Source organism: Lutra lutra, chromosome 15, assembly GCF_902655055.1.
Source record: "Lutra lutra chromosome 15, mLutLut1.2, whole genome shotgun sequence".
Lineage (NCBI taxonomy): Eukaryota > Metazoa > Chordata > Mammalia > Carnivora > Mustelidae > Lutra > Lutra lutra.
In genome coordinates this window covers 23,274,246-23,284,241 of record NC_062292.1, presented here as the reverse complement: position 1 = coordinate 23,284,241, position 9,996 = coordinate 23,274,246, and the positions used below count along the sequence as shown (strand labels likewise).

Here is a 9,996-nt window from a genome sequence, read left to right as displayed (position 1 = left end):
CTTCTTGTTCAACAACACTCAAACTGCCTTCTTTCCTAGATGGCTCTGGTTCCCTCTTATCTGTTGGCCTTTGACTTTGTTTTCCTTTGGTCAGAATGTCCCTCTTCCCTTGCCTGCCAACTAAACTCCTCCCCTACTGGTTCGGAAGCTGGAGTCAGTCCTTCTCCATTCAGCCTTCCCTCACATAGAGTGCAGGCTGTGAAAATCATCCCATCTGCTCCCACTGTATCCAGAAGATAGCAACATCAACAGTGATGATGGATCTCGGGGTAGAAATTTTAAAATAACTGTTGATGTTTATTGAACACTTCTATATGCCAGTATCTGTGCTTGGGGCTTCCTAAGTATTAATGATGCATTTAATCCTTACAATGACCCTGTTAGGTAGGCCTTTTTATCACCTCATTTTATTATAACACTTGGCCCGTTGTCTTTTTTCATTTATTCATTCAAGAGAGAGTATGAGTTGGGGGAGGGACAGAGGAGGAGGGAGAGGGACAATCTGACCCCATGCTGAGTGTGGAGCCCAGTGTGACACTGGAACCCAGGACCCCGAGACCATGCCAAAGCTGAAACCAAGAGCCATTGGCTTTAACTGACTAAGCCACCCAGGTGCCTCAACACTCATCCCATTGTTTTGAAATGGATTAGTTATTATTTATCTCCCTAATAGACAGTTGTTCTTATTCATCTTTATATCCTTAGCAACTAGAACAAGTTCTGTACACATATTATTTGAAATACGGGGAAACCAACATTCACATTTAACCAAGCTTTAATATCAAGGATTGAGTGACGTGAGATTTTCAGGCGAGTGGAGGAAGAGGATCGGAGTTTGGGCATAGGGTTTTCTTCCAATCAAATTAAATAGTTTTCCCTCTTGAACTAAATGGCACTGCCATCTTTCTACTTGCTTAAGAAAACAACCTGGTAGTCACCTTGTTTACTGTATTTCTTTACACCTGTACCTCAGAAAAATATCTTGAAATTTTTCCATTTCTATTTCCATAGCAGCTACCCAAATTCAGGTCACCGTCATCTATCCCACAGATTCGTACTGTAGCTTCCTACCATTCTCTGGCTTTTCCCTGTTCCATTTCTGCTCTCTTCCAAGTTATACTCTACAAGATAGGTTGATTTAAAAGACAAGACGGTGTGTGTGTGTGCGCATGTGTGCACACACATACCCACATGGTTTAGCAGGTTGAATGTCCGACTCTTGGTTTTGGCTCAGGTTATGACCTCAGGGTTGTGAGATTGAGCCCAGAGTTGGGTTCCATGCTCCGAGGGGAGTCTGCTTGAGATTCTCTCCCTTTCCCTCTGCCCCTCCCCTGTTCATGCTCTCTCTCTCTCTCTCCCTTTCCCTAAAATAAATAAATACATCTTAAAACAATAAAAAAACAATAAAAAATAAAACAATAAAAAAAACCCAACAAGATGGGGCACCTGGGTGGCATTTGATTCTGCTCAGGTCATGATCTCCAGGTCATGAGATTAAGCCCTATGCTGGGCTCCACGCTGGGCATGGAACCTGCTTAAGATTCTCTCTCTTCCTCTCCCTCTGCCCTGCCACCCCCAACATGTGTGTGCTCTCTTTCTCTCTAAAAAAGAAATAAAAATTTAAAAACAAGGTAAGACTTAACAACTAAAAGTCCAAACAGCATGGCTGACTCTCCTACCTCACTCTCCAACCTGTCTCATACTATCCAAGAATGCGCTTCAGGCCTCCTGGCCTGTTCCTCACATAAGCAAAACTATGTATCAGCATCAGCACCTTCACAATCATTGTCCACTGTCTAGAATGCTCTACTTCCTCATGGTTGGCATACCTTGCTCCTTCATCTCTTTTTCTTTTCTTTTCTTTTTTTTTTTTTAAGATTTTATTTATTTATTTTACAGAGAGAGATAACAAGTAGGCAGAGAGGCAGGCAGAGCGAGAGGGGGAAGCAGGCTCTCTGCTGAGCAGATAGCCCCATGTGGGGCTTTGATCCCAGGACCCTGAGATCATGACCTGAGCAGAACGCAGAGGCTTAACCCACTGAACCACCCAGGCGCCCCTACCAGCTCCTTTTGCCATCTAGTTGGCAGAAGCAGCAGTCACAGTTGTAGAGGAGGCAAGCTCTGAATCTGACTGACTGTTAGGGCCAGCTCTGCTTTGGGGTGAACAGTGCTGCAAGGGTAACTTGTATAAATCCTCTTGTTTAAAGGTTCACTGAGTAGTCAGTTCAAATAAAGCTGATCCATTTGTTCAGGGTGGTTTAACAGGGTCATGGGTGACTATCTCAACTCTTGGAGTAGGGTTTCAGTCATTAGGCAGGTAGGATAGCTCGCAGTGGTTTGCAGGCTGAGTGTGACCCCTCAGTCTCTCCTGCTCTCATCCATCCCTTTGCACCTACCTTTACTCCAAATTCACCTAAATCCGATTAACTGTTGCATCTAATCTACGTCCTAAATCTCTCTGCATCATTATTTTTCCTTTGATTAGGAAGTCTCCTTTTTAATTTTTTTAAAAGATTTTATTTATGACAGAGATCACAAGTAGGCAGAGAGGCAGGCAGAGAGAGAGGGGGAAGCAGGATCCCTGCTGAGCAGAGAGCCCGACGTGGGGATCGTGGGGCTCGATCCCATGACCTTGAGATCATGACCTGAGCAGAAGGCAGAGGCTTAACCCACTGAGCCACCCAGGCGCCCCTCCTTTTTAATTTCTTAATTGTCGCAATACATTTCACTGTTTCCTTATCTAGTTCGCCTGTGAAGGCCACAGTCAAGTATAGTTTAAGTAGCATTAAAGCATCCCATGATGAACGCTAAGTGCTTCAGTTTTGTTCCTAGAGGGTTAGTTCCAACTTCAAAGATCCACGGTTCTAGGGGCGGCTTCTCTGAGTCTTTGGAAGAGGCACCAGACCGGCCGGTCCGGAGCTATCGCGCCGGGTGCCGTTTCGGACTTGTAGGACGTTATCTCAGCCTCCTCTCTGCCGCACATCGGATCGCTGGAGCAAAACGGAAAGCAAGCCGCTGTCACGACCCGATCGCGCGTAGCTCCCCGGTCCGGGTGCCGGGGCCAGGTGGGCTCTCCGGTCCCGGATACCCCGGAGCCCGGGAGGGGGCGGGGCGGCCGTGGGCTGTGGGCGGAGCCTGGCGGCGACCTGGGCCGCCAATAAAATCGCGAGCCGGCGCGGGCCGTGCGCGTGACGCTGCGTAGCGGGCTGCGAGCTTGGGGGCGGAGGGGCCGGGGAGCGGGGCGCTTTATCTTCGCTGGCGGTGGGGCTAGCTGCGACGCTAGCCTTGGGCACCGGGAGAGCTCCCCTCAGTGCACCTTTCTGCCGGCCGCGCCGTGACGGCTTCCCGGCTTTGCCGTTCCTGACGAGGTCTCCGCTGTCGGGCTCCGGCCCCAGGTAATGCTCGTGAGGATCCGCTCCTCACTTTCCGCCCGGGTCCCCCCGCCTCAGCCGCAGAGGAAGGGGGAAGAAGTGGCGGCTGCACCTCCGGCCCAGCGGGCCTGGCCTTGCTCTGGGCCAAAGGGTGGGGGAGGCGGCCCGGAGCCTCGAGAGGGGGAGGCTCCGCGAGTCCTGGGGAGTTTGGGGGCTGGGGAGGGCGGGAAAGTTACCGTGGGGCGCCCTTTAAATCTTGGAGGTTTGTTACGTGCGCCCCAGATCCCGTGGCATCTGTCAAGCTGGGAGTAAAGTTATGAATTAGAAGACATTCTGTTGAAAAAGCGAAACCAAAAATGTGCCCAGGAAGTCTAGAATTGATTTGGGGGAAAAGCGTGTCAGGGGGCAGATGGCGCCTCAAGACATCGAAGGCTGTCTGGGCACCAAAGCCTTTAATCACGCTCATATTTTTAAATATTAAAGTGCAATTTTTTGTCACTGTTAAATGTTAATAGCCATTCAGTTTCTCTGATAGGTATATTTAGAAGTTATTTGTAACCGAGAAACAATTGTAAACGCTATTTTTCTTACTTATATGTAGATGAAGTTCACTGGTCACTTTATAAGTCACTGCCATAGTTGAAACTACTTTTTTCAGAGTACCTTCCTTTGGCATAGAATTCAGCTTGAAGCGGTTTTCCCCCCCTTTGTGTGGGTCATATCAGTGAATGACTTGTTGGGGAAGTTTGTGTGCTCTCTAGGCATGAGAATGGCTTTTGGAAGGAGCTCTGGTATATTCAAGACTAATCACTTAAAAATGCACGTGTCTCGGGGCACCTGGGTGGCTCAGTGGGTTAAAGCCTCTGCCTTCGGCTCAGGTTATGATCCCAGGGTCCTGGGATCGAGCCCCACATCGGGCTCTCTGCTCAGTGGGGAGCCTGCTTCTTCCTCTCTCTCTCTCTCTCTCTGCCTGCCTTTCTGCCTACTTCTGTCAAATAAATAAAAATCTTAAAAAAAAAAATGCACGTGTCTCAACGTCTCACATGCTTAGAACACTTAAAACACTTGACATTCTCCTAAAATAAAGACCAAAATACTGCTGCCACTCTTCTCCATTTCATTTTGGGCCACTTTCCTTCTGGCTCTCTAGACTCAAGCCACATTGGTTTTATTTTTGTTCTAAGAAGTCCTCTTCACCATCTCCTGGTCTTTTGGGGTTTCCTGCACCTCTGATGTGCCATTCTCTTTTTTACTCAAATCCAACACATTCCTCAAGTATCACTTCAGGAAACCCAGCCTTATTTCTTTAAAGCCCACCTGGTAACCTGTTTTCTTTAGCAGCAGGTAATCATCAGTTGTAATGTTTGTTCTCTTTGTTTCTTCTACTAGCCTGTACCTTTCAGGAAGGCTGGGGTAGTGCATCTTTTTTGTGTCTTAATTACCAGAGTCTGGCCAAGCACCTGGCACAAGGAAAGAATGAATGAGTTGGAGAACAGAGGAAAGAACTTGTTTGAATGGAAAATGTTAACAAGGGAGTTAACAAGGAAGGAGTGCCCCTTCCTTTGGGGAAGGAAATGGAAAAAGTTTTTAACAAAAGCCAGTTACCCCCCCCCCCCCCTTTTTTTTTAATTTGTCACTTAGAGTAAATAATTATATTGCCCATATAGATGTGAATGAGATCTTGGGTTCTTTAGTTTAGCCAAGTGACTTAATCATTTAGTGATATTTAAGTGTTGTAGGGTTGTACTTGGGTTAAGTCTTTGTTGGGAAGGGAAGGGAGGGAAACTTTATTTTTGGAATTGTAAATATATCTGCAATTGTTCTCTTTTCCTTCACTGAAAGTGGGAGTGACACAGTGAAGTTGGTCCCTGAGAGTTAGTTGGTTACTCTCTTTGTTTTATATAGGTTCTTTTGAAAGCTTTTTTTTAAAACTTTAAAAAAAATTTTTTTAAAAAAGATTTTATTTATTTGACAGAGATCACAAGTAGGCAGAGAAGCAGGCAGAGAAAAAGGAGGAAGCAGGCTCCTCGCTGAGCAGTGAGCCCGATGCGGGGCTCGATCCCAGGACCCTGGGATCATGACCTGAGCTGAAGGCAGAGGCTTTAACCCACTGAGCCACTCAGGCACCCCGTGAAAGCTTTTTTTTTTTTAAAGAGCTTTTTAAAATTTATTTGACAGAGAGAGAGCACGCACAAAGCGGTGGGGTGGGGAACGGCAGGCAGAGGGAGAAGCAGGCTCCCTACTGGGAGCTCCCTGTTGGGACTGGATCCCCAACACCCTGGGATCATGAGATGAAGGCAGACGTTTATGGACTGAGCCACCCAGGCATCCCTGAAAGCTTGCTTGCTTGCTTATTTATCTATTTTTATTTGGGATAGAGAATGAGAGAGAGCACAAAAGTAGGGGAGGTCAGAAAGAGAGGCGGACTCCCTGCTGAGCAACTTCCTTCAACTCAAGCATTGTGACCTGAAGGCCATTTAACCAGCTGAGCCATCCAGGCACCCCTGAAAGCTTTTTTAACAGGTACGCTGCATGCAGGCCAAAGTTGACATTCAGTTGACAAATCAGTTTTGTGTTGCTTCCTTTTTTTTTTTTTTTTTTTTAAAGATTTTATTTATTGGGGTGCCTGTGTGGCTCAGGGGTTTAAGCCTCTGCCTTGGCTCAGGTCATGATCTCAGAGTCCCACATCGGTTGCTCTGCCCAGCAGGGAGCCTGCTTCCTCCTCTCTCTCTTGCCTGCCTTTCTTCCTATTTGTGGTCTCTCTCTGTCAGATAAATAGATAAAAATCTTTAAAAAAATCTATGCAAAAAAAAAATGATTCTATTTATTTGAGAGAGAGAGAGAGAGAGAGAGAGAGAGAGAAAGGCTTGCATAAGCAGGGGGAGGGGCAGAGAGGGAGAAGCGGGCTCCCCGATGAGCAGGGAGCCTGATTCCAATGCTGGCATGATCCCAGGATACTGGGATCAGGAGGGTAGCTGGAGGCAGAGGCTTAACGAACGAACTGAGCCACCCAGGTGCCCCTTATGTTGCTTTCTTAAGGCAAATAGATATTGTCACACTGAACATGACAGAACCAATGCATAGATTGGAATCTTTGTATGTTGTATTTTAAAATAGCTCTCTGCTCAGATTTATGTCACCTTGAGTGAAAATGTTTCCATTGCCACTTACTGGCTGTCTGACTTTGGACAGGCTTTATAGTGTTTCTGAATCTTTTGCGTCTTTTAAAATGCAAATGTTAAATGCGATCCGTAGTGCACATGCCCTTTTCCCCAGTACTGTAAATGTTACTGGATTAGTAAACATGAGTTCCTGCTTCCTTTATTGCTAGATCATCTGAGAGACTGGTCTTATGATCACTGTTTTTACTTCCTCAACTCATTTTGCAACCCAGTCCAATATATTTCTTTGTCCTTCTTCCTGAAACAGATTGGAAAAGTAAAGTAAATTGTAGCTATTAATGTCCCCAAATTGTGAAATATTCTAAGTCCCACCTCCTGTTATAGTTTTCTCCTTCCTTTTTTTTTTTTTTTTTTGTCTAACTTGAATTTTCCATGATATTGATCAGATTAGTTCTTGAATCTTTTAACTGGCTTTATGACATTGCTTGCTCATAGTTTTCCTCTAATCTCTCCTAGGCCTTGGGTTTTCACTGTTGTTTAAGTGCCTTGTACTATTGGGAAAATTACTTAAGCTCTAATATGGGAAGATAGTATCTACTGCATAGGTTGTTGTGAGAATTGAATGAGCCATAGTATTTACTAGGGAAATGTTAGCTTTATTATTTCCTAGCTATTTCTTGATTTATGGTCTCTCCCTAGGAGATTTCCTTCCTGTGCCTTGGCCTTAGCGGACACTGATGTGTCCAAATCTTTGTCTTTAGTCCAGACTTGTACATTCACCTGTCTGCTTTTTCATTATCACTTGGCTGACCCACAGACACATCAGACTGAACTTACCTACTCCTTTTTCCATCTGTAGTTACTTAGCTTGATGGCACACCCATAACCTTTGTCAACTAAGGTTTCTAACAGAGTTAGAAAACTCTGGATCTATATTGCCAAATGCCTCTGGATATAGCCACCTGGATATCCTAGACACCTCAGCCTAATGTTTGTAAATTTATCTCCCTTATCTCTAATTTGTTCGTGAAATCATTTGTTCATTTAATAATTACATGCCATTTGAGCCCTATTTCAGGTCCTTTTTGTGTGTGTGTGTGCTAATTGTCCTTGCCATTCTCTCATTCTCCACATTGTTGCCTCAGTTATCTTACTAAAAGACAAATATCAAGTCACCCTCTTGTTTATTTTTTCTATATTTTATAAAAGTTTTTTTAAGGGGCGCCTGGGTGGCTCAGTGGGTTAAGCCTCTGCCTTAGGCTCAGATCATGATCTTGGGGTCCTGGGATCTAGTCCAGCATGGAGCTCTCCGCTCAGAAGGGAGCCTGTTTCCTCTTCTCTCTCTCTCTGCCTGCCTCTCTGCCTACTTGTGATCTCTGTCTGTCAAATAAATAAATTCTTTAAAAAAAAAAATTTTTTTTTTTTTTTTTTTTTTACGTAATCTCAGCACCCAACGTGGAGCTCGAGCTCACAACCCCAAGATCGAGTATGATCAAGATCAAGGACTGAAAAAAAAAAAAAAAATAAAAAATCAAGGACTAAACCTGCCAGGCGCCCCTGTCCTCTTGTTTTTTAAACTCTGCAGCTCCCTGTTTGTGGAAGTTGCAAATATTTTCTAATCAGTTCCGAGGGTCCTTGACCTTTTGTCATGCCCTTCCGTGTAGCCTGTGGAATTCGTATTCCTTCTCTTCCGTTAAGATTTAACCTAGATTTGGGGCGCCTGGGTGGCTCAGTGGGTTAAAGCCTCTGCCTTTGGCTCAGGTCATGATCTCAGGGTCCTGGGATCGAGCCCCACATCGGGCTCGCTGCTCAGCCGGGAGCCTGCTTTCCCCTCTCTCTCTCTGCCTACCTCTCTGCCTGCCTCTCTGCCTACTTGTGATCTCTCTGTCTGTCACATAAAAAAAAAATAATAATAAAATTAAATTTATTAAAAAAAAAAGATTTAACCTAGATTTTACTTTATTTAGGAAACCTTTCCTAGGCACCAGTCTTGTAATTCCTTAATACCCTGTACATCTCAGTTATAGTTCCGTAATACCACTAGGTGTTAAAATTATGTTTTTGTCTTTTACCCACTAGAATTTCACTCTTTGAGGGCAAAGGCTGTTAGGTAGTCATTTTTGTATCCCAGGGCTTGGTACTGTAGTAGATCTCCATAAAATATTTGAAATAGTGAATCCGTCACCAAGGTCTGTACTTAGGTTTTTGATAAAGTGCTCTCTCCGTCCCATCCTGTTTTGATACCTAGAAACTTCATTTCTTCTTCTTCTTTTTTTTTTTTTTAAAGATTTATTTATTTATTTGACGGACAGAAATCACAAGGAGGCAGAGAGGCGGTCAGAGAGAGAGGAGGAAGCAGGCTCCCCGCTGAGCAGAGAGCCTGATGCGGGGCTCCATCCCAGGACCCTGGGATCATGACCTGAGCCGAAGGCCGAGGCTTTAACCCACTGAGCCACCCAGGCGCCCCTTCATTTCTTCTTTGAACTCTGGCTGGAATATCACCTCTTCGATGAGGACTTGACTTCCCTAAATAGTTTGTTATACTGTATGTGTGTGTGTGTGTGCGCGCGCGCCTGCAACCAGTGTGATGGGGGTAGACCTCTCTATTACACAACACATTTATCTGGTATCATTGTAGAAAGAGTGCTTAATCTACATGAATTTTCACATACTTGACATGTGCCTTTGAAGTGTCAGAACTTAAAAGAATTTTTTTCAGTTCAAATTACAAAGATTTTTCCTTCCTTCTAAGTTCATTTTATTTATTTTAAAGATTTTATTTATTTGGCAGGGAGAGACACAGTGAGAGAGGGAACACAAGCAGGGAGAGAGGGAGAGGGAGAAGCAGGCTTCCTGCTGAGAAGGGAGCCTGATGCAGGGCTGATTGGGATCATGACCTGAGTGGAAGGCAGACCATTAACCCACTGAGCCACCCAGGCACCCCCCTGCCTTCAAAGTTTAAACCAGCATAGCCAGGGTCATTTGAGCATGAACTTTCAAGGTCTAATTTGATACACTGATGTTTTATGGGCCTTATAGGAAAGATAACCCTTCTGGTCCTTCATTGAAAGACTTACTTTTGCTCTCTCTCTTTAATGTTTATTTCTACTTTTAAAGTTGTTTTTTTTTTTTTCCCTTGGATGCCTGCGTGGTTCTGGTTAAGCAGCCACCTTCTGCTTAGGTCTTCATCCCTGGGGTCCTGGGATAGAGTCCCACATTGGGCTCCCTGCCCGGCTGGGTGCCTGCTTCTCCTTCTGCCTGCCACTCCCCCTGCTTGTGTGCTCCCTCTGTCTTTCTCTCTCTGACAAATAAATAAATAAAATCTTAAAAAAGTTTCCTTTCTTTACTGTTGTCTAGAGTTAGGCCTCTGGCAGCCACTGCCTTTTTCTGTTTGAAGATGCTGACGGGATTACCTCCCTCTTAGGGTTATTGTTAGGATTAAAGGAGGGAATGTACACAAAGGTCTTTTTTTTAAAAAAGATTTTATTTATTTATTTGACAGA

The 9,996-nt window shown here is 44.8% G+C and overlaps 1 protein-coding gene across 3 annotated transcripts in view; it reads left to right on the top strand.

Annotated features, from left to right (window-relative positions):
- The first annotated feature begins 3,130 nt into the window (after nt 1-3,130).
- SOAT1 (sterol O-acyltransferase 1) overlaps nt 3,131-9,996 on the top strand; it is a 75,018-nt gene continuing 68,152 nt past the window's right edge. For 2 of the 3 annotated variants that reach the window (XM_047704439.1, XM_047704438.1), the window contains exon 1: nt 3,131-3,395. The gene's annotated coding sequence lies outside the window, so the exon portion shown is untranslated. The remainder of the gene's footprint in view (nt 3,396-9,996) is intronic. The other variant, XM_047704440.1, reaches the window with a different exon arrangement.